The 25,469-nt window shown below is 36.8% G+C and overlaps 1 protein-coding gene across 4 annotated transcripts in view; it reads right to left on the bottom strand.

Annotated features, from left to right (window-relative positions):
• The window catches only part of RASAL2 (RAS protein activator like 2), a 388,281-nt gene that overhangs the window by 344,480 nt on the left and 18,332 nt on the right, over nucleotides 1-25,469 (bottom strand). The window lies entirely within an intron of this gene.

Below are 25,469 nucleotides of genomic sequence, written 5' to 3' on the forward strand. Positions count from 1 at the left end.
CAAAAATGACATACAAATCAGTTATGGTACACATTCTCCAAACCTTAGAAAAAACAAAATCCATCTTGCTATTCAAATTCTACCTCCAAGTTAAGTACCCAAACAGATTTCTCCTCCACTTTAAAAAGGTGTCATTCTTAATTGCAAAACCACCATTGCTTTTGCACCAACCTAATGACTACTTTGTATAACTACAGGTAAATTACTGGGTGATTTATGTTCTCCTCATATATGACCCTATTCACTTCTAGATTAGAAACTACAAACATACAAGCTTGCCTATATGATCTTCAAGCCCACAGAAGATCAGAAAGAAATAAGAAAACAGGTAACAGGTATGGTACACTGACAGTAGTAAATTATTTTTTTAAGAAAAAAGAGGCCAGTCACAGTGGCTCACACCTATAATCCCAGCGCTTTGGGAGGCCAAGGCAGGAGGATCACTCGAGCCCAAGAGCTCGAGAACAGCCTTGGCAACATAGTGAGACTCTGCCTCTACAAAAAAAAAAAAAAAAAAATTAAATTTTTTAAATTAGCCAGGCATAGTGGTATACACTTGCAGTCCCAGCTACTCAGGAGGCTGAGGTAGGAGGATGGCTAGAGCCCAGGAGTTTGAGGCTACACTCCAGTGTGGGTGGCAGAGCAAGACTCTAAGAGAAGGAGAAAGAGAAGGGGGAAAGGAGGGAAGAGAAAGAGGGAAGGGAAGAGGGAGGGGAAGGGAGGAAGAAAAGACGCCTGACAATGAGGAAGGAAACAAAAATTCTAAAACATGACTACAAAGACTCAAAACAGAATAGCCTAATTGGAATTTTAGTAAAGGGATAAACAGTTGCACCATGTTCAAAACTACTGAGGGCATTCAGGTAGCATGTAATTGTTACTTTTATAAACATGTCAAGTTAATACAGTATAATATTTAAGAGTTCAGGCTCTGTGGTCGGGCTGCCCAGAATTCACAGTAGCATTCAGCTACTCACAATTCATGTGACCTCAAGAAAATTAACATCATTTTACTTCCTTGGGGATAACTCACCTACTCCTCAGTCTAACATTTAACTTGTGCATGACGAGGAAATAAGATAGTTGATAACAGAATGTTCAGCTAAGTGTAAGGTTTTTGGAAAAACCACCACCACCTCACAAGAGTTACTAAAAGAATGTTAAATTAAGTTTGGTGTATACTTTCCAAGAGGGAAGAGAATGAACTGAAATATATCCTAGCTGGGTGCAGTAGCTCACACGTGTAATCTCAGCATTTTGGGAGGCCAAGGCAGGAGGTCTGCTTGAGACCAGGAGTTTGAGACCAGCCTCGGCAACAAATACGTACCCTGTCTCCACAAAAAAAAAAAAAAAAAAGATTATCCAGGCGTGGTAGTGCACGACTACAGTGCCAGCTACTCAGGAGGCTGAGGCAGGAGGATCACTTGAGCCTGGGAGTTCAAGACTGCAGTGATTGTGCCAGTCCAGTCTGGGCCACAGAGTGAAACCCTGTCTATACCTAAATAAATAAATATTTCCATTTAAGAGGCTTGCCATTAAAAGGGTCTTGGCACTTACTGGGTTTTACTTTAATTATTTGGAATTTTAAAACATTAATTCATCTTGTAACCTAACAATAACAAATGTTATTTTTATTTTTATTTATTTTTTTATTTTTTTTTGAGATGGAGTCTCGCTCTTTCGCCCAGGCCAGACTGCAGTGGCGCTATCTCGGCTCACTGCAAGCTCCGCCTCCCAGGTTCACGCCATTCTCCTGCCTCAGCCTCCCGAGTAGCTGGGACTAGAGGCACCCACCACTGCGCCCGGCTAATTTTTTGTATTTTTAGTAGAGATGGGGTTTCACCGTGTTAGCCAGGATGGTCTCGATCTCCTGACCTCGTGATCCGCCCGCCTCGGCCTCCCAAAGTGCTGGGATTACAGGCGACAAATGTTATTTTTTAAGTGAAAGGAATATATGACAGGAAACACCAAGTCAGAAGACCAAGATTAATATTTGATTACATCCGCCAAACAAGGTGAAGAAAAAACAAATCTTTAGTCTAGAGGTTTGTTTATTCTGTTTCCCCCTAAAGTTAGCATCTAAAGACTAGGACTAAATCAAAGATACTAGACGTTACATATGGCTTCTTTACATTTCCCGTATGATAAACTATTCAATATATACTGTAGTCAAGATCGCATTCAAGAACGAACTTGTACACAATATATAATAAGTAAAAGAATAAATTCTGTCTCCCACACAGAGGTGATGTAGTTGAGATTATGTAAGATTTTCTAGGGGGGAAAAACATGCTCCTTCAAACATCAGATGTCAAAACAAATACAGTGGCCCAGGGGGATATTTCAGAGCAACTTAACATAAAACAGAAAAGAAACTTAATTAAACATTTTTCTTTTAACCTTCATCCTCCAAAGTCCAAAGTCATATGACCTGCCAATTGTCAATCACATATTACATCTCCTTGTGTTAAAATTTGGGTAGAAGTCAATGACCACAGACCCAGAGTGACAATGAAATAAAGATATGGAAATTGGCTTTTAAAAAAATCAAGTTTGAGGCATTATCTTAAATGCACTATACAGTAATTGTTTTATAAACTGCCCTGCTGAATTTGAATATGCTACGGAAAAGACCTGTTCTATATTTGAAATGAAGATTTTCCTTAATTATGCAAATGTCTGTATATCATAAAAAGGGAAAGTCTGTAATACTAACACTTATGTTAATTCTAAAATATAAATCTGGCCAATGAGTCCTGGTGTTTTAATTATTCTAATTTAATGTGCTAGTGTCAAAAAGAAAAAAAACATGTTTCCATGTGCATACATGTATCAAACATTCATTTTTCAACAAAGATGCCAAGACCACTCAATGAGGAAAGGAAAATCTTTCTAACAATGATGCCAGGATAATTGGATATCCACAGGCTAAAAAATAATCTTATGGGCTCTTACCTCATAATCATACACAAAAATTAACTTAAAATGGATCATGGGTCTAAATTTTAAAACTAAACTAAACTAAACTATAAAATTTCTTCAAAAAAAAACATGTTCATGAACTTCGATTAAGCTGAGTTCTTAGATTTGATACTAAAACCATCAATCATAAAAGAAAAACCTGACAAACTGAACTGCATCAAAATTTTCAACTTTTATACTCCAAAAGACATCAAGAAATAAACAGGCCACACACTAAAAGAAAACATATAAAAATCACCTATCTTTATAAAGATCTTTTATTCAGAATATATAAAGAATTCATACAACTCATTAAGCAGACAGACAGCCCAATTTTAAAATGGACAAAACATATGAAGTGACACTTCACTAAAGAAGATATACAAATATATAGTAAGCACATAACAAGGTGTTCAACATCATTAGTAATCACGAAAAATGCAAGTTAAAACCACAATGAAATGCCACTTTACATACATTAGGATGGCTATTAGAAAATGAAAAAAGTAACAGAAAAATAAGTGTTGGGGAGGATATGGAGAAATCAGAGCCCTTATACAATACTAGTGGAAATGCAGAATGGTGCAGCTGCTATAGAAAACAATTTGGCATTTCCTCAAAAGGTTAAACATAGAATGACTATACGACCCAGCCATTCCAGTCCTAGGTATATGCCAAAGACAACTGAAACCTATGTACCCTAACATATGAAACATATGTATGTTCATACTATATAAAACATATGTATGTTAACATAAAAACTTGTACATGAATGTTCATAGTAGCATTATTCATAATAGCCGAACAACCCAAATGTCCATCTATTAATGAATGAATGAATGAATAAACAAAGTATGGTATATCTATACAATAGAATCTTATTCAGCCAAAAAAAAGAATGAAGTACTAATTCATGTTACAACATGGATGAACCCTGAAAACACTATGGGGAAAGAACCCAGTCACAAAGAGCCACAAATGTTACGATTCTATGTATTGAAATGTCCAGAAATGGCACATTTAGGGGAATCAGAAAGCAGATCAGTGGTTGCCTAGGGCTGGGAGTGGGGATTAACTGCAGATACAAAGGAATTTGTGGGAATAATGGAAATGTTCTAAAACTGGATTGAAGTGATGGTTTTATGACTTTATAAATTTACTAATAATCAGTGAATTGTACAATTACAATGAATGAATTTTATGTACATAAATTACAGCTCAATAAAGTTACTTAACAAAAAAAGATGTACAGAGTATTATGTTTCAAATAAAAACAACAACAAAATCATTTCCTTCTCTCTATTGTAACATCACCAATGTTAGATTCTGAGTAACTCATTTAATCCTCACAACAAACTAACAAGTACAATTCTATTAATACCTTCGTATCACAAACCAGGGAACTGAGACAGAGAGATTAAGTAATATGTTATTCAGTTAATAAATGGCATGACCAGAGTTAGAACTCCTATTTATCTGACTTCAAATAATAAAAATTGATAGGCACTTCATTTGTTTACAAAATGCGTAAGCATTTTTTTCTATGGATCAATTTTTTGAATTCTGAGGTTTTAAAGGAAAGAAATTCTTTAGACACCAAAGAGATCATAAATACTTGGGTAGTGATGTAGAAAGAACACTTCATTGAAGTCAGAAGAACTGGGTTGATGAACCTTAGGTGAAAATGAAAGAATTGAACTACAGTATCTTTAAGGGCCCTTTCAAATTTTGTTCCACAAAATGAAATGTCTTCCACAGAAAATTGAGAAATTTTTCACCACTGGTTTTCCATAGCTTTAGTAACTTAGTCATTAGAGCAATCATTTTCTCTTCTTAATTTTTTATATTTAGAGGCAATGCTCTTTATCTGGCTCTTTTTCTACTAGTCATTTACAGTAAACTTCTATTCTTTAAAAAGAAATTAACACTGACAAAATACAACTGAAATGGTGTACAATTCTCCTGATCAGAGATTGAGGGGGAAATGTATAGGCTATGGGAGCACACGTATGAAAAGTCTAGATTCTAGAATAAGTATGGAGATACTATATATTAAAGGTGATCTTTTAAAGATCACCACTAGAGGAATGTATCTCCAGCCTAAAAGTAACAAAGTTATAAAATGTAATGTTCACTCCATTTCCTCTGTAAGCCTTGAGTTTTGTTTCTATCAGGTAATTCTCTCAAACACAAGGTTTCAAAAAAGATAGGCTCTTTCCAGATAATTTATCCCTGAAATTTTAAAAATCAGAGAAAACACTATCAATGACAAAGGAATGATGTATTACGATTACTTACTATGAAAAATGGCAAAGAAAGAGTTAATGCTGTTCTTGTTATTTTCACAGGAAAAAAGAGGATTGCAATTACCATCTCCTTGTGCCTTTAAATGCTTCTATTTCAGAATAGAAAATATTTTTTTTCCTGCTGCCTAATTTTTAACAGGGTATGTATTTCTCTAAAACTCAAGAATAATTTGAAGCCAAGAGAAAACACTGAACTTCATAAATATACTATCATTAAGTACTGGGTAATAACAAATATTAAAAGGAATGTTACTTAAAAACCAGGTATAACCTTTGATAAGTCTCTATCTTCAAGCCACTATACTGTGACACATTCCACACATTCTGGAAATAGTAATCATTATAGGTTGAGTCAACTCAACCTACAGTTTGTGGGTCACAAGATGACTGAGGCGAAATAAGCTACAAAATGAAGGACAAAGAATTAGACAGCAATCCTACCTTAAGTATTTCAGAATGAAAGACAGTATTAATCTAGCTGCTGTAAGAGGGTGTTTGCTTCTCTTGTGCTGAAGGCCAAGCCTCAAACCACTGACTGAGTCAGTTTTACTCAGAGAAGTCATGAGGCAGCAGACTGGACATGACAGCATGCTATGTAATGAATGACACACTCTGTTTCTGAGCACAAACCTGAAGCACAGAACAATGTTAATAAAAGTCATTTACAGGAATTGAATGAATGTCACTGCTCCCTTCTTATCTTTCCACTCCCCATCATCTCCCATGGAATATGAAGAACAACTTCCAAACAGTAATGCAAGTAGAAATCTGAAAAAGGCAGCTAGGTTGTAAAGTACACTCACTCTTGAGCTTTCCCACATTTTTATTTAAATAGATTTCAGAAATAAGTGAGAGAATTTTAATAAACTATTCAATGTAACTACCTGTACATGGTTAAAAGTGTTTTTTAAAAGGTAATGACTAAAACAATGGTGTTTCTTTAAATCCTACTCATGTAGGGTGCAAATGCACAGTGCACAGCCCATCCCACCTGTTCAATATTATGCAACAATATGGCCAGAGTCTAGAATCCTGATTATGCCAGTCAGGATTGCCTTGCTAGTCAACCTAGTCAAATAAATAGATGAATATTTCTACTTATAGCATTTATTTACTGTCTACAATCTTAAAAAATATACATTATATATCTTTACATGTGTTTGAGACTTGTCACTGCAACTAGACAACAGGCTATTTGAGGGCAGGAACTAGATCTCCTGCTTCCTACTATTGATTACAGGATAATAACACAGACTCCAGAGCCATATCACCAGGTTTCAAATCCAAACTCCACCACCAGCTTTGTGACCTTGTCCAAGATACTTATCTTCCCTATGTCTCAGTTTTTTTATTTGCAAAAGAGAGGTAAAAGCATATGACTGCTGTAAAATTTATACAAGTAATAAGTTCTGAGTACCTAGAAAGTGTCTGGCACATAGTAAGCATTATAAAATATCAGTTATTATAACTATCTGTATCCCTACAATGCCTAGCACCAGCCCTTGCTTCTTAGGTAGGTGTCCAAGTATCTGCCAATTGGCCAAAAATATGTACAACTCTATCAACAATACAATTTCTCTCACTGTCACCATCTAATTTATGAAAAATGAACTCTCTGCTATTCTAGAATATCTTCTTTAATTCTTCAAGATGACTTATGCAATTAGTCTAAAATGTAGGATTATATATCCCTACTTTTCAATCTAGGTGAAAAGGAAATGAAAAATAACTAATAAAACAAATTATTCACCTGTTCGTTCTGCATCTGTTTGACAGTCCCAGCTACTAAGTGTGAGAAAGCAGAAGCCTTGTCAATGTAATTGTAAGCTACTTGAAATATCACATCGATTATCAGAATACAGGAAAGTATACTGTTATTCTCCTGAAAAATAATTAAGTTAATTTCAGTAGCAAAAAATAAAATACCATGATTTTAAGGTTTTTGAGGCCCTCACCAGAAGCAGATGCTGGCACCACATTTCCTGTACAGCCTGAAGAACTCTGAGACAATTAAACTTCTTTTCTTTATAATTACCCAGCCTCAGGTATGTCTTCATAGCAACACAAAGTGGACTAATATAGTAAGCATATATTCTACGTTGCATATGAAGAGATGCCATTCCAAAGACCTAGGAAATAATTTGGTGAAAGAAATTTAAAATAAGGTAGTAAAATATATTCTCAGCAACTACCACCAGTCAGATAATTCAATTTCCCCTAAAATATAAAGTAAAAATGATCTGAAATGTAAAACATTTACTATACATATGCCACAGAAATTGGCCAAAATGCTGCATATTTGCTAGAGGAAATAAGATTAAAGGAAGCATTTCAAGTGACCAGAACTTCCTTAACATACTTTTTCTAACTGATGTTTGGGCATTAATTCTCCCAGGATATTTCTATGACTGCCAATTCATGAGAACCTAAAAAGTATAGAGATAATTTCTCTAAGTATGAGATATAACATTTTCAAACTCAAGTTTTTTACCTCACTATAACACTTCTTTGATGGTGAATTAATAGAAAAAAAAGCTTATGGAGAAAGGAAATTCTACCACTGAAATATTTCCACATTTTAAAAGTTAACCCATTTTAATAAAGCTGATTAAAAATGTGGATTTTAAAAAACCAAATCAACTGATACAAGCTGGTAATAAAATTAGAGAGTCTCTCCCAAAGGAGGGCGGGGCAATTCTGAAAGAGAGGCTATTGTCTCATACCATATAGGTCTAACAGGTTATCATACATAAAATACAAATAACATTTTCTTATTAAAAATCTTACTAAAGCTGTTGAAAGAAAACTTAGGTTTAATCAAAATATCCTTGCAAAATAAACATCCTAATAAAAGAGTAAACTAACAGTAAAATAACCACAACTTACTAAGCTACTCGTTTATAAAAATATTTGTCTCTCGTCCACTAAACTCTTATCTACAGAGAATATGGACTGCAAACTAAATTATATTTTAGAAAACATTTCTCTAAGTCAGAGTTTCCCAGCCTAGGTACTTACCCTTGATATTTGGGACAGGATAAGTCTTTGGTATGAGGGGCACCAGGCACTGTAGAATGTTTAGCAGTATTCTGGGCTCCACCCACAAGATACCAGTGGCTCCCCACCCCCCTACTCCAGTTGTGACAACCAAAAATGTGTGCAGACTTTGTCAAATGTCCCCTGGAGGGCAAAATTCCCCTAGGCTGAGAACTACCACTCTAAGGATTGAACAGCTTTGACAGAACTTCAGACTCTCTCCTATCCTCTCTACATAAAATTTAATAAAAATTAGCTACCACTTCTTCCAGTGATTTTCAAATTTTATGCCCAAAGCCCTTGAGTCCCTAGGAAATGTCTCAGGAACACCCATGGGTTATGTAACCAGAGCAAGTCTACTTTCATTTTCTGGGATTCTGAATATTTCCTTTGGGTGGGAAAAAGTTTGGAAATCCTGACATAGATAAGTATGTCACTAATAGTGCATTTTGGGCCAGGCAAGGTGGCTCATGCCTGTAATCCCAGCACTTTGGAAGGCCGAGGCAGGAGGATCACTTGAGCCCAGAAGTTCAAGACCAGCCTAGGCAACATGACAAAACCCCATCTCTACAAAAAATACAAAAATCAGTGGGGCATCATGGCGTGCACCTGTAGTCCCAGCTACTCAGAAGGCTGAGGCAGGAGGATCAATTGAGCCCAGGAGGTTGAGGCTGCAATGAGCCATGACTCTACCACTGCATTCCGCCTGGGTAACAGAAAAAACAAAAATATTACATTTTATACAACATTGAATTTAAAACCTCACATTTTTTTCTGTCACTTCTCTATTTTTAAATTCAGGACCAATTTCAGAAAACCTGACATCTGGAAGAGCTCTAGAAGAGAGGACAGTAAAGTGGGGACCACAAAGCAAGTTTGAACATGTAGCTTATCTATATTTCCTTAGAGCAACAGGAACTGTAAATGTAGTTTTTAGAAGCATTACGGTACTTTCTACTTTGGTTAAACAAAAATTAGATATTCAAAGTCCTGAATTATAAAATTCAAGGCCAAGCTTCCTCCTCAGGAGAAACTAATAAATGAAATGAATGCTGTAATTATGTGTTAGCTTTTAAAACTCCAAGAATTCATTCAATTCATAAATTGAAAACAGATACCCTTGTTCTCTCCCGGCCTTCAAAGAGCTCATAATTTAATCATCTTAAACAGGAGAGCAATATGTATAACATGCTCAATGTTCTATGTCAGGAGATCTCGACTTTTAATGTATATCCAAATTACCTGGGTGCCTGTTAAATGCAGTTCCTAGGCAGTTCCCAGATATTCTGATTGGTGAGAGATGGGGGAAGGAAGGGTCCAAGGATATGAATTTTTAACAAGCATTCCAGGTGATTTTTACACAGATGATCTGAAAAACTCATTTTGTAAAACACTGGTCAATATGCTGAATTTGGCACACACATTATATAGTGTTATCATGAAATTCTATCCTTTTCTATCCCTAGACTATACCATACTTGGTATTAACCACTAGTCTAGCCTCTGGTCAACTCATCTAAGATCTAAAAATTAATTTTAAATACTATACAATTAAAATCATCCAGAGTAGTGTGTGAGCAAAAAAATGGAAAGTAAGTATTACAGATTCATTTTATGATGAATAGCTAGGCAATAAAATTTGACAAATCCAAACCATTAATCTTTCAATTGTGAAAAAAACTACATTTACCCCAGCTATAATTTTATATATTACAAGACATTCCAAAAAAACAAAAACTTTACTGGTTATGAAAATCCTAGCTCCTTGATAAAGATTTTCATGCACCACAAACATACTTGGCTCTAACAAATAGTACAGTCAGTTCATGAATCAGTCTTTTGATTTATTTTCTTCCTGGACACACATTAAGTTGATGTTCTAGGATGCAAATAGATAAATGACTTCTGGTGTCATTTCTGAAATCCAGTCATTATGACTGCATTCCTACTATAGTCTAAAAACCTGAAAATATTTCAGCAAATGGCCATGTCAATTTCATTTTCTCCATTTCTGACCCAAACACAGTCAAAGCAGGCAGCATCATTTTCTTTTTGACTTAATGTGTATCCCCAAACACTTAATTTTTTCCACTCCAATGTTGACTTTATAAGACATATAAACAATCCCATACTTGTCATATTTTTTCTTACACCAGACAAAAATCAGATTGGTTATAAAGCACACTGATGTTTTTACATTTCACCTAACATTCCAAACCGATTTTAATGCACATTTCATGAATCTCAGGCTGGTGGTACATTCAGTCACTATTTCAGCAGCAACAACGAGAGTCAGCTCCATGGATTCCACACTCCTTTGAAAAGACTCAGCATGTCCTTTGTTTTCAAGATACAGAATACCATAAATAAAAACGAGGCAGTCTAACAGTGACTTGGTCCTTGGTCCTAGAGCCAGGCTGAGCTCTTAAAGAGCCTCCAAAAGCCTCCAAAAAAAAAACCCAGAAAACAGTTATCAGGAAGACTAAAGCCAAAAATGAGGTGATGTCAGTGAAAAATGGCAAAGAAAAAAAAAGTGGGGATAGGTTTTTTTCTGTTTGTTATTGTTTAGTTTTAAGCTATACACAGAGTAACATGAAAGAAACTCAGAGAGGTTCAGGGTTGGGGGAAAAGAGTATAATAACAATAAACGGGTTGGGCATGGTGGCTCATGCCTGTAATCCCAGCACTTTGGGAGGCTGACTGGGCAGATCACCTGAGGTCAGGAAATTCAAGACCAGCCTGGCCAACATGGCAAAACCCCAGCTCTACTAAAAATATAAAACTTAGCCAGGCATGGTGGTGCGCACCTGTAATCCCAGCTACTCAGGAGGCTGAGGCAGGAGAATCACCTGAACCCAGGAGATGGAGGTTGCAGTGAGCCAAGATCGCACCACTGCACTCCAGCCTGGGCAACAGAGTTGAGACTCCGTCCCAAAAAAAAAAAAAAAAGAAAACAACCAATGATGAAGAGAAAGCAGAAATACTTGATTTCTATTAGAAGAGAGGTTGAGAGATCAAACACTGGATTAGTCTCTGAGCAAATAACAACCTGTTTTAGCCTCAGTTTCTTCATCTATAACCTTGTGTATTTCACAAAGTTGCTATGAGGAACACTGAGAAAAATGTATATCATGCACATCAAAGTAATACATAAATACGAGTTTCTAATACCCTAGTGAACAAAATACATTTTTAAAGGAAACATTAAGAGAAAACTGGAACAAGAGATAAGAAAGAATTTATTCACAAAACCTCTGAAAGTGATCTTGTAAAAGGAAAATGTTGTACTGATTTTCATAAAGTAGTTAGGGGTAGATTTCAGAAGCTAGAAACCAGTAAGTCTGACGATACTCACCTGGAAAAACTTGAAAATGTATTATGAAAACTTGAAGAAAAGGAAATTACTGGGACCCTGCAACTGACTCTCTAAAACAGGGGTCCCCAAACTCTGGTTCCTGTTAGGAACCGGGCCACCACACAGGAGATGAGCAGCAGGCAAGCAAGCGCAAGCGAAGCTTCATCTATATTTACAGCTGTTCCCCACGGCTCACATTACTGCCTGAGCTCCACCTCCTGTCAGATCAGCAGCGGCATTAGATTCTCATGCGAGCACGAACTCTATTGTGAACTGAGCATGCAAGGGATCTAGGTTGTGTGCCCCTTATGAGAATCTAATGCCTGATGATCTGAGGTGGAGCTGAGGTGGTAATGCTAGCGCTGGTGAGTGGCTGCAAATACAGATTAACATCAGCAGAGAGGTTTAACTGCACAGAGACCATAATAAATCAATTGCTTGCAGACTCATATCAAAACCCTATCAGTAAGTGGCAAGTGACAATTAAGCTACATTTGGTGGCAGGCTTTATAGTGACAGTGAGTTGATGTACATCAATGGTACAGCCGCATCTGGTGGAAGGCTTTAAGTCAGAATCTGACACTTATTTTAGCCCATGTGTAGCCCATCATTATTTTATTTACCACTTCCATCTATGCCTCTTTCCTGTACTGTGCACTTGTCTCAGTCACAGTTTTGGTAAGCCCACAAGCTAACCCTAGCAAAAATGAATAAAAAATAAACATTACTGAAGAGCTGCTTTGAAAACAGGAAAAGACCCAATGGTGAAACAGCAGGAGACTCTAAGACTGCCAACAAAAAGAAATCTACACTTAAAATACCAAGAGTCCTACTTAAATTATGAGTTCATTGCAACAGGTGATTCACATTCTCCAAGCCACTTTGTACAATATTTGATGACTAGCTATCAAACGAAGCCATCAAACCTTCAACACTGCTTCGCCACATGGAGACCAAGTGCCCTGCATTAAAACACAAGCCTCTGGAGTTCTTTAAAAGAAAAAAATGTGAATATCAAGTACAGAAGCAATTACTGAAGGCCACCACTTCATCAAATGTGTCTGCGCTGAGAGCATCATTCTTAGTAGCTAATGGCATGGCTAAAGCTGAGAAACCCTTTAATACTGGTGAAGAGTGATCCTGTTTGCTGTTAAGGACAACTGTCATGAACTTTCAGGAGAGGCTGCAGTTCAAAGGGTGGCACATGTTCCTCTTTTGGCTAGCACCATAACTAGATGAATTGAGGAAATAGCAGATGATACTGAGGCACAATCGTTAGAGAGGATTAGTGAGTCACTGTGGTAGGCAATCCAGATTGACAAGTCTACCGATGTTGACAACAAGGCAACAGTGCTTGTTTTTGTGTGATATATTTTTCAGGAGGATATCCATGAAAATATGCTACATGTACTTCTGTTGCCAACCAACGTCACAGCTGCAGAACTATTCAAGTCTTTGAATGAATACATATCAGGAAAGCTGAACTGATCATTTTGTGTTGGTATATGCAAGGATGGAGTGGCTGCCATGACTGGGCAGCTTTCTGGTTTCACTACTTGGGTCAAAGAGGTCACTTTTGAATGTTGAGTCTATGCACTGTATCATCCATAGAGAAATGCTGGCTAGCTGCAAAATGTCACCTGAACTTAACAACGTTTAGCAGGATGTGATTAAAATTATCAACCACATTAAAGTACATGCCCTTAACTCACGCCTGTTCACGCAACTCTGTGAGGGGATGGATGCAGAACACACACATCTTCTCTTACACACAGAAGTGAAATGGCTTTCTAAAGGTAGATCCCTGGCCAGAGTTCTTGAGTTATAAGAGCCACTCCAGAGATTTCTCTTATAAAAACAGTCACCAGTGGCAGCATATTTCAGTGACATACAATGGGTCACAAAATTTGCTCACTTGCCGGGCATGGTGGCTCATGTCTGGAATCCCAGCACTTTGGGAGGCCAAGGTGGGTGGATCACCTGAGGTCAGGAGTTCGAGACCAACCTGGCCAACATGGTGAAACCCTGTCTCTACTAAAAATACAAAAATTAGCTGGGCGTGGTGGTGGGTGCCTGTAATCCCAGCTACTTGGGAGGCTGAGACAGAAGAATCGCTTGAACCCAGGAGGCGGAGGTTGCAGTGAGCCGAGATCACACCACTGCACTGCAGCCTGGGCAACAAAAGTGAAACTCCATCTCAAAAAACAAACAAACAGACAAACAAAAACTTGCTCAATTGTGTGACATATTCAACCTGCTCAACAAATTCAATCTGTCATTTCGGGAGAGAACAACAACTGTGTTCAAGTCAGCAGAAAAAGTGGCTGCATTCAAAGCCAAACTGGAACTATGGGGGCGATGAGTGAATATCGGGATTTCTGAAATGTTTCAAACATTAGCAGAGATTTTGAAAGAGACTAAGCCAGAGCCTTCTTTCTCCCAGCTGGTGCATGATCACCTATCTCAGCTTTCAAAAGAGTTGAAGTATTACTTCCCAACCACAAAAGATCCCCAAACTGGAAAGGAATAGATCCACAACCCATTTGTGAATAAGCCAGGTGAACTGATTTTGTCCATGCTAGAATAGGATCAACTGCTTGAGACTGCGACACGCTTTGTGTGTCACTGTCTCCCATCACCCCCAGATGAGACCGTCTAGTTGCAGGACAACGAGCTCAGGGCTTCCACTGATTCTACATTACGGTGAGTTGTATAATTATTTCATTATATATTACAATGTAATAATAATAGAAATAAAGTACACAATAAATATAATGAGCTTGAATCGTCCCCACCCACCTCCTCCCCATCCGTGGAGGGGAGGTTTCTTCCATGAAAAAAGGCTGAGAACCACTGCTCTAAAACAAGTTAAAAGAAATATATATATATCTCTCTCTTTTTTTTTTTTTTTTAAGACAGAGTCTTGTTCTTACTGCTCAGGCTGGAGTGCAATGGCGCAATCTCAGCTACTGCAACCTCCACCTCCCGAGTTCAAGGGATTCTCCTGCCTTAACCTCCTAAGTAGCTGGGATTACAGAGGCCAGACACCACTCCCAGCTATTTTTGTATTTAGTATTTAGTCAAGACGGAGTTTCACCATGTTGGTCAAGCTGGTTTCGAACTCGTGACCTCAGGTGATCCACCCATCTTGGCCTCCCAAAGTGCTGGGATTACAGGTATGAGTCACCACACCTGGCCAAGAATATTATTATATTCTATCTTAGTCTACTTGGGCCGCTATAACAAAATATCCTAGACTGCATAATTTACAAATAATAGAAATTTATTTCTCACATTTCTGGAGGCCTGGAAGTCTAAGATCAGGCTCCATTAGATTCAGTGTCTGGTGAAGGTTCACTTTCTGCTTCATGGACAGTGCCTCTTGCTGCATTCTCACATGGCAGAAAAGTCCAAACAGCTAGCTCCCTTGCACCCCTTTTATAAGGGCACTAATCCCATTCACAAAGATTAAGTCACCCTTGTGACTTAATCACCTCCTAAAGGCCCCATCTCTTAACACTATCACATTGGTGATTAACTCTCAACATATGAATTGGGGGGGGACATCAGCATTCAGACCATAGCATATTCCAAATCCTAATTGTGCTTTACTTATAAGATCACACTATTTCCTTCAAAGTACATTTTAAACATAAATAAATCTATCTCAAAATGCATCTTTACTAGTTACTTCAAAGACAAATTTAAAGTCTGTTTTAAACTAAAATATTAAAACATCATAAAATGCTTAAACAGAATGGTTAGAGTCGAGTTCATCTCAGAAACTGAACCTGATTGAGATGCTAGCCCCAAAAGCTACTCAGGTTAAATCATAAAAAAAAATTACTATTTACAACAGTATCAATTACTTTATTACTCAAATGCTTCCAGTTAACTCTATTAGAGAAAGCATAAGGGAATATTTTGATTTTTGTAAACACAAAATAGCCTCATTCCAACGTCTTAATAAGTGTTCTTCAATATATGGTGTAAATCTGTAAATTAAGAACAATACCTTTCTTACCCATCTAACAGGTCTGTTATGAAAACAGAATGAGATATATTATGTATGAATGTTTTAAGTAGTTACTGAGCCCTATAAAAGTGTTGAGCATTATTTAAGTCTATGTTTGGCTCTTCACTTTCAGACTGATAAATCAAAAATTATAAAAATTAGCAATCTAGGCCAGGCGTGGTGGGTAATCCCAGCACTTTGGGAGGCGGAGGCAGGCAGATCACGAGGTCAGGAGATCAAGGTCATCCTGGCTAATGTGGTGAAACCCCGTCTCAACTAAAAATACAAAAAAATTAGCCGGGCATGGTGGCGGGTGCCTGTAATCCCAGTTACTCAGGAGGCTGAGACAGGAGAATGGCGTGAACCCAGCAGGTGGAGATTGCAGTGAGCCGAGATCGCACCACTACACTCAAGCCTGGGCAACAGAGCGAGATTCCATCTCAAAAAAAATAAAATAAAATAAAATAACAATCTACTTTATTAAGAAACTTTGAGCAAAGATTCATATTTAACTGAATTCCTCCTTTTTTTAAAAAAAAAGTAATGGTTAACAATCTAAATAATGGAATCATAAGAAACCTTCCTACTATTATACTACTCTAGTGATTCTTCTTGTTTGTAGATACCTCAATGTGCATAAGAGTTTTGATTTACTGAGCTAGGTATACTCTTTCATAGACTACCCACCTCCATAAGGCTATAGCATGTGTTCATTAAACAAACCATTACTTTTAGTTGTGAACTATTAAAATGAATAACGCTCCCTTTCAATGAGCAGTTTCTATTACAATAAAGAAAATAAAACATATATACCAATAAGAATACGACAAGTTAGATAATAAAAAAGCTCCATAATAGAAATGTAAACAAAGTTTAATAGAAATTCAGAAAAGGGAAAGGTTATCTCTAGCCAGGAGGGAAAAGCAAGCAAAGAGATGTCAAGAAAGACTCCAAGGAAGAAGTTCTATTTGTGCTGGGTACTAACAGATGAATAGGATTTTAAAACATCCCTAAATAAAATACATATTCCCCTGGAAGAAAAATGCTTCCAGTTTAGGGAAAAAACTCTCAGTAAATAGTACCAACATCCCTCTAGTTTTCATTCACCATTATACCAAAATTTACCCTTCACACATCTCTATATCTCTCCCAATATCTGCCTGCCCCCATATCCATTCCTCACCAAGTCTTATTAATATTAACCTTCAAAATATTTTTCAAAATCTGTCCACTTCTCTTTTCTCTACCATCTCCCTAGCCCAAATTACCACCATGTTTTACCCAGTCTACAAAGCAGCCTTCTGGCTGATCTCTCTGCTCCACAGGAATCTATTTTCTACACCACAACCAGAGTGGTCTTTTTGAAAATAAAGACACTAGGCATCACCTTCCAGACTCAAATCTTTGGCATAGCTATTTCTCTAGCCTTATACTATACCATGTACCCTCTCACTATCTGTGTTCCAGCCTTTATTCAGAGTTCCTCAAAGCTGCCATGCTGGCTAACACCAGAACCTTTGCACGCATTATCCCCTTCATCTGGAACACTCACCCACTACTAACTCCCACTACCTAGTTAACTCCTATTCACCCTTTTGGTCTTAGTACAAATGTCACTTCCTCAAGAAGGTCTTTCCTACTCTCCCACACTAAATTAGATCTCCCACACAAATAAATAAAATTGATAAACCAGACCGGGGACAAAACAGGGAAGACATAAACTAACAATACCACGAATGAAAGAGGTAACATCATTAAGGATTCTAAAGATATTTGTAAGATAAGGAACTATTACGAACAATTTTATGTTAATACATTTGACAATTTAGACAAAATGGACATATTCCTTCAAAGACATAAACAATAAAAGCACACTCAAGAAGAAACAAATAAATAGCCCTATATCTATTAAGGAACTTGGATTTGAAGTGAATTACCCTCCAACAAAGAAAAGTCCGGGTCTAGATGGCTTCTCTGATAAACTGTACCAAATATATAAGGAAGAAATAGTACTAATTCTACACAAACTCTTCCAGAAAGTGGAAAAAAAATATTTTATAGTGTATACTATGAAGTCAGCATATTCTGAAACCAAAGACATAAGAAAACTAAAAACCAATATTCCTCATGAATATAGGTACAAAAATCTTAACATAATTTTAGCAAATCAAATCAACACATAAAAAGAATAATAATACATCAAGACCAAATAAGGTTTATGCCAGCATTGTAAATTGGTTTAAAACTCAAAAATGGCTGGGCGCGGTGGCTCACGCCTGTAATTCCAGCCCTTTGGGAGGCCGAGGCGGGCAGATCACGAGGTCAGGAGATCAAGACCATCCTGGCTAACACGGTGAAACACCATCTCTACTAAAAGATATAAAAAATTAGCCGGGCGTGGTGGCAGGTGCCTGTAGTCCCAGCTACTAGGGAGGCTGAGGCAGGAGAATGGCAGGAACCCAGGAGGCAGAGCTTGCAATGAGCGGATATCCCGCCATTGCACTCCAGCCTGGGCGAAAGAGCAAGACTCCATCTCAAAGAAAAAAAAAAAAAAAAAAAAACCTCAAAAATCAAGGTTATTCACAATATCAATGAACAAAAAAGAAAAACCATATGGTCTTCTCCATAGATACAGGAAATGCATTTGACAAAAATCCAACATCCACTCCTAATTTAAAATTTAAAAAAGCTCTCAGAAACTAAAAATAGGAGGGAACATCTTTAAACTAATAAAGGAGATCTGTATTTTTTAACAAACAACAAAAAAAACTAAGGCTAACATCATACTTAAATGGCAAAAGACTGACTGCTTTTTACCTACGATCAGGTTGATGGCAAGGATGTCTACTCTCATCACTTCTATTAAACATTATACTGGAAGTTCTAGCCAATGTAATCAAGCAAGAAATAAAAGGCATCCTGATTACAAAAAGAAGTAATCTATCTTTATTTGCAGACAATATGATCCTCCATTTAGAAAAGCCAATGGAATCCATGAAAAAAAAAAAAAAAACACTAGAAATAATAAATGAGTTTAGCAAGGTTGCAGGGTACAAGATAAAAAATGTAAAAAATTATTGTATGCCTATCTACTAGCAAGAAATAATTGGAAATTAAAAAATTTAAACCATACATTTATAATATTATCAAAAATTATGAAATACTTAAAGGTAAATCCAACAAAAGATGTACTAGATCTATATACTGAAATCTCTGTAGTAAGAAATCAAAGACAAACCACATGGAGAAATGTATTGTGCTCCCAGATTGAAAGACTTAATATTGTTAAGCTAGTAAGTCTCCCCAAAATTGATCTATAGATTTAACACAATCCCAATCAAAATCTTGCAGGCTTTTTTTCTGTAAAAGTGACAAAGTGATTCTAAAACTTCCGCCCAGGTGTAGTGGCTCACAGCTATAATCCCAGCACGTTTGGAGGCCAAGGTTGGGGGTCGCTGGAGGCCAGGAGTTTCAGACCAGCCTGGGCAATACAGCAAGACTCTGCCTCCAAACACACACACACACTCGCGGGCACGCACACACACACTCGCGGGCACGCACACACACATACACATGCACAAAATCAGCCTGGTATGGTGGTGCACGCCTGCAGTCCTAGCTACTCAGGAATCTGAGGTGGGAAGATTGCTTGAGCCCAGGAGTTCAAAGCTACAGTAATGATCACACCACTGAGCTCCAGCCTAGGTGACAGAACAAGACCTATGGGCATGCAAATGATCTAGAGTAGTGAAAGTAACTTTGAAAAAAAAAAAGTCAAGATTGTGTATCTCACCTCAATTTATTATTAATCTATAGTAATCAAAACAGTATGCTTGTAAATCAAGATAGACAACAGACCGATGGAACTGAATAGTCCAGATATAAACCCACACATATATTTCATTTTCAACAAAGATACAAAGGCACCTGAGTGCTGAAAGGATAGTTTTTTCAACAAATGGTGCTATTTGATATCCATTTAAAAAAGGAAGAATTTCAATTCTTATTCTTTACCACACACAAAAATACAATCAAAATGGATGATAGGACAAAAATTATAAAACTTTTAATGAAAAAACTAGAAGAAAATCTTTGTGAAATTGGGCTAGACCATGATTTCTCTTTCTTTTTCTTTATTTTGAGATGGAGTCTCGCTCTGTCGCCCAGGCGGGAGTGCAGTGTCGCGATCCTGGCTCACTACAACCTCCACCTCCCTGGTTCAAGCAATTCTCCTGCCTCAGCCTCCTGAGTAGTTGAGATTACAGGCGCACACCACCACGCCCAGCTAACTTTTGTATTTTTAGTAGAGACAGGGTTTCACCATGTTAGTCAGGCTGGTCTTGAACTCCTGACCTCGTGATCCACCCACCTCGGCCTCCCAAAGTGCTAGGATTACAGGTGTGAGCCACCGTGCCCAGCCGACAACGATTTCTTAAATAAAATAGCAAAAGTACAATCCACGAAAGCAAAAGAAAATAGGGATAAATCAACCTCATCAAAATTAAGAATTTTAATTCTTTGAAAGGTTTAAGAGAATAAGACCAGCCACAGAATGAGTAAAAAATAATCACAGATCACATATCTGACAAATGACATATCCAAAATATATGAGGAATTCATACGATAAATAAGAAAAAATCAATTTTAAAATTGACAAAAGAGGCCAGGCGTGGTAGCTCACACCTGTAATTCCAGCACTTTGGGAGGTGGAGGCAGGCAGATCAACTGAGGTCAGGAGTTCAAGACCAGCCTGGCCAACATGGTGAAACCCTGTCTCTACAAAAATACAAAAATTAGCCAGGCATGATGGCAGGTGCCTGTAATCCCAGCTACTCGGGAGGCTGAGGTGGGAGAATCGCTTGAACCCGGGAGGCGGAGGTTGCAGTGAGCTGAAATCATGCCATCGCACTCCAGCCTGGGTGACAGAGCAAGACTCCATCTTAAAATAAAATAAAATAAAATAGACAAAAGATTGAACATTTTACTAAAGATATATGAATACCCAATAAGCATATGAAAAGATGCTCAACATCAGTCATTGAATAAATTGAAACCACAATGGCTATCACTGCACACTTCCTGAAATGGCTAAAATTAAGTATTGATGAGGATGTGGAAATGGAACTTACATACACTGCTGGTAGGAAAACGTTGAAATGGAACCTACGTACACTGCTGGTAGGAAAATGTGATAATGGAACCTGCCACACACTGCTAGTGGGAAAATGGTACAACCACTTAGGAAAACAATTCAGCAGTTTCTTAAAATATTAAACAAGGCCAGGCATGGTGGCTCATGCACGTAATCCTAGCACTTTGGGAGGCCGAGGCAGGAGGATCGCTTGAGCCCAGGAGTTTGAGATCAGCCTGGGCAAGATGGCAAAACCCTGTCTCTACAAAAAAATACAAAACAGTTAGCCAGGTGTGGTGGTGTGTGCAAAGACTAGTACACAAATGTTCACAACAACTTTATCTGTCATAGTCAAAAACTAAAAACAATGCAAATGTTCATCAAAAGGCGAACTGGCAAATAATTGTAGAATATCAATGGGATACTATCAGCAATACAAAGGAATTAACTATTGACACATGCAACAATATTGATGAATCTCAAAATATGCTGAAAGAAGCCAAACAAAAAGTTAGTATATATCATACAATTCCACTTACAGTTGACCTTCCATAAATTCCACATCCATGGATTGAACCAACTGCAAATCAAAAATATTGCGTAAAAAGAAAAAAACACAACTATAAAAAATGTAGAATACAAATTTTAAAAAACAATACAGTATGGCCAGGTGTAGTGGCTCAATCCTGTAATCCCAGCAAATCTCAAATTTGGGAGGCTGAGGCAGACGGATTGCCTGAGCTCGGGAGTTCAAGATCAGCCTGGGAAACATGGTGAAACCCCATCTCTACTAAAAATACAAAAAATTAGCCAGGCATAGTAGTGTGTGCCTTAATCCCAGCTACTCAGGAGGCTGAGGCATGAGAATAGCTTGAACCTGGAAGGTGGAGGTTGCAGTATACATATATATATATATGTATACACTATATATACAGTATATATACTGTATATATACACGATACATAGTGTATATATACTGTATATATACACGATATATCGTGTATATATACACACTATATAGTGTATATATACAGTATATATACAGTATATATATACACTACATATGCTATATATGTACTATATATACACTATATATAGTATAAAAACTATACATACACTATATATATATAAACTATATATACACTATATATATAGTATAAAAACTATTCACATAGAATTTACATTGTATTAGCTATTTTAAGTAATCTAGGAATGGTTTAAAGTATATAGAAGGATAAGCCTAAGCTATATGTAAATAGTATGCCATTTTATATACGGAACTTCAGCATCTGAGGATTTTGGTATCTGTTGGGACCCTGGAACCAATCCCCTGATAAATAATGAGGGATTAATGTCCATAAAATTCTTGAAAATCCAAACTAATCTATACAGATAGAAAGCAGATTAGTAGCTGTCTAGTGTTAGGCTGGGGAAAGGGTGGAATTACAAAGGGATGCAAAGAAACTTTTTAGACAAAGTAAGTGTTCATTTTCTTGATTGTGGTAATGGTTTCATGGTTACTTATTTCAAATACATCAAATTGCACTTTAAAGATGTGTAGTTGGTTGTTTCAATTTTCTTATTGAATCCGGTTTTTTGTTTGTTTGTTTTAGAGATGGTGTCTCACTCTGTAGCTCAGGCTGAAGTGTAGTAGCATGATCATAGTTCACCGTAGACTTGAACTCCTGGGTTCAAGCAATCCTCCTGCTTCAGCATCCCAAGTAGCTAGGACTACAAGTGCGGGCCACAATACCTGGCTAATTTATTTTTTGTAGAGGCAGGTTTTCACTGTGTTGCCCAGGCTGGTCTCCAACTCCTGGCCTCAAGAGATTCTCCTGCCTTAGCCTCCCAAAACACTAGGATTATAGACGTCAGCCAAACATGCCTCACCTAAATCTGGTTTCTAAAAAGATATATGAATTGGTCAGAATGAAATACTGTAACTCACTTCCCATTGCTGAATTGGCCAAAACAGAATCACAGATTTTTAAGAACTGCAACCTATTTGTAAGAAATGGAGTTAAATTTCAAAACTGATTCACAGTTTTGTGTGTATGAATCATGCTTTAAGTTTCTGAGTCCTTGAAATACAAACCCTGGGATATAAATTATGAATTATAAAGCATATGTACCGTAAGTATAGTCAGGCTCAAGAGGAACTTAAAGAAAGAGAACTAGGCTCACTAAGAGCCCACAGTGTTCCTGAGCTTTTAGAAAAGAACATGTGAAGGTGAGTAGAGAAGCATGCACCTATAATCCCAGCTCCCTGGGAGACTGAGGCAAGAGAATTGCTTGACTTCAGGAGCTTAAGACCAGCCTGGGCAACACAGTAAGACCCTCATCTAGGGAAAAAAACAAAAAACAAAAAACTGTGAATTCTATCAATGTCCTAAAATATCTCCTGTAGGGCCAAGCTCTGAACAATGTTTTGACTGACCTGCTTCTGTGAAAGTGAATTCTCTTTCCTAGAATTACTAATATTAAAGTAGAGAGCCACCTAAATAAATCCTGGAGTAAATAAAGCTATGTCCCAGATACAACTTGTGGTTCTTAAGATTGTATGATTTCTTAACTATCAGTAGTCTCACTGGCTTGATCAAACATAAGTAATAGGCATAGAAAGACATGCTTTTATAGAAAAAAAAAGTCCATATTTTATATTACTGCTAAAAATACATGAATTTTAGAGAGCTAACAGATTTGTTTAACCTTTTTTAAATATAGAACTATTCAAATGGCTCACCCACATAGAGCTTCCTCATGTTATCTACGGTTAATAAAACTTATACAATTCGATGAAGATATTCTGTAAATTATGACATCCAAAGCGTATCAAGCATAACAAATGTCATTATTTTATAGTCATGGTGCTAATATAAAACTCATAGGTAAACTACAGGATTGGGATACAAATTAACAAACATCATACTGAATACTTTTTATAATAACTATTTGCATTCTTTATTTGTGAGAAGTCAAATTATATAGTGATTAAGAGCACAGATTTGAGAGGAACTGTCTAGATTCAAATTCCACAACAGCCACTTGCTTTCTGTATAATGTTGGACAAGTTCCTCTACATGTTTATGCCTCCAATTCCTCATCTACAAAATGAGAAAAACAATAGTATTTACCTGATAGTGTAGTTATAAAGATTAAATAAGTTAACAGGCATAAAGCACTTAGAACTGTGCCAGGTTCACAGCAAACACTTAACAAGTTTTCTCATTATCATCATCATCATGCTCATGACTGTCACAGTTACCAGAGTTAAGATTAACATGTAGAATAATTAACACCATCAGTGACAATCTAAAAAATACCAATACATCTACTGAGAATTCATGCAAAAAAAAAAGGACTTGAATAGATACGTCTCCAAAGAAGATACACGAATGGCCAATAAGCAATAAAAAGATGCTCAATATCATTAATCATTATGTAAATACAAATAAAAACCACAATGGGATATCACTTCACACCTACTAGGATGGTTAAACCAAAAATGAATAATAAATGTTGGCAAGGAAGTGGAGTAATTGGAACCCTTGTGCATTGCTGGTAAGGATGTAAAAGGGTACATACAGTTGCTGTACCAAAACAGTCTGGCAGTTTCTCAAAAGGATAAACATAGAACAACCATACACCCAGCATTTCCACCCCTAGGTATTTAAGAATGGAAAGCAGAGACTCAAACAGGTATTTGTATACCAAAGCTCATAGCAGCATTATTCAAAACAGACAAAATGTGGAAACAACCCAAATGTCCATCAACAAATGAATGGATAAAAAATATAGTTTATGCATACAATGGAATATTTATTTAGCCATAAAAAATGAAATTTTTATACATGTTACAAGAATGGACCTTGAAGCCATTATGCTTAGTGAATACGTCAGACACAGAAGGACAAATGTATGATTTCACCTATATGAGGTACTAGAATAGGCAAATTCATGGAGACAGAAAGAAGAGAGGTTACCAGCTGCTAAGAGAAGGGGAAAGGGAGAGTCATTGTTTAATGGGAAGTTTGAAGATGATGAAAACATTTGGGGTATAGGTAGTGGTGATGGTTACAAAACATTGCGAATGTATTTAATATCATTAAATTGTACACTTATTAAATATAGCAAACTTAAAATGAAAGTTTGCTATATCTACCATAATAAAAAAAGAACACAAAATAATTTATCGGTTACTCTATCTAGCATCCTCACTTTTATTCCTGCAGTTTACCAAAGAACTCAATATCTATTACTATCCACATGGGTCTCACAGAGGCAGATAAGATAGGATAAGACATACTGTTAAATTCTAAGACAACTTAGAAAAGCACAAAAATGCTTGTAATACATTTTAACACAAATATGTTAAATTTAAAACAGTAAATGTGAACTTCAATAATAGAGGGTAATATTTCAAAAGAAACTACTGGATTGGGAGTCAAATAGTAATCATCTCACGTCATTAAGAATCATTAGGAGTCACTAACTTTTTCACAATTATTTCCCTGATAAAATGGAGAAATGACTTATCATGTTTAATAAGTTCGTTGGCAGAAAAAAATGCAAGGTTTTTCAAGATTGTAGGGAAAAACCAACTGTAAAAACATATAGTTTCATACAATATGCTCACAGGTAAACAGAATAATATTACTGGATATA

Source organism: Pongo abelii, chromosome 1 (assembly GCF_028885655.2).
Source record: "Pongo abelii isolate AG06213 chromosome 1, NHGRI_mPonAbe1-v2.0_pri, whole genome shotgun sequence".
Lineage (NCBI taxonomy): Eukaryota > Metazoa > Chordata > Mammalia > Primates > Hominidae > Pongo > Pongo abelii.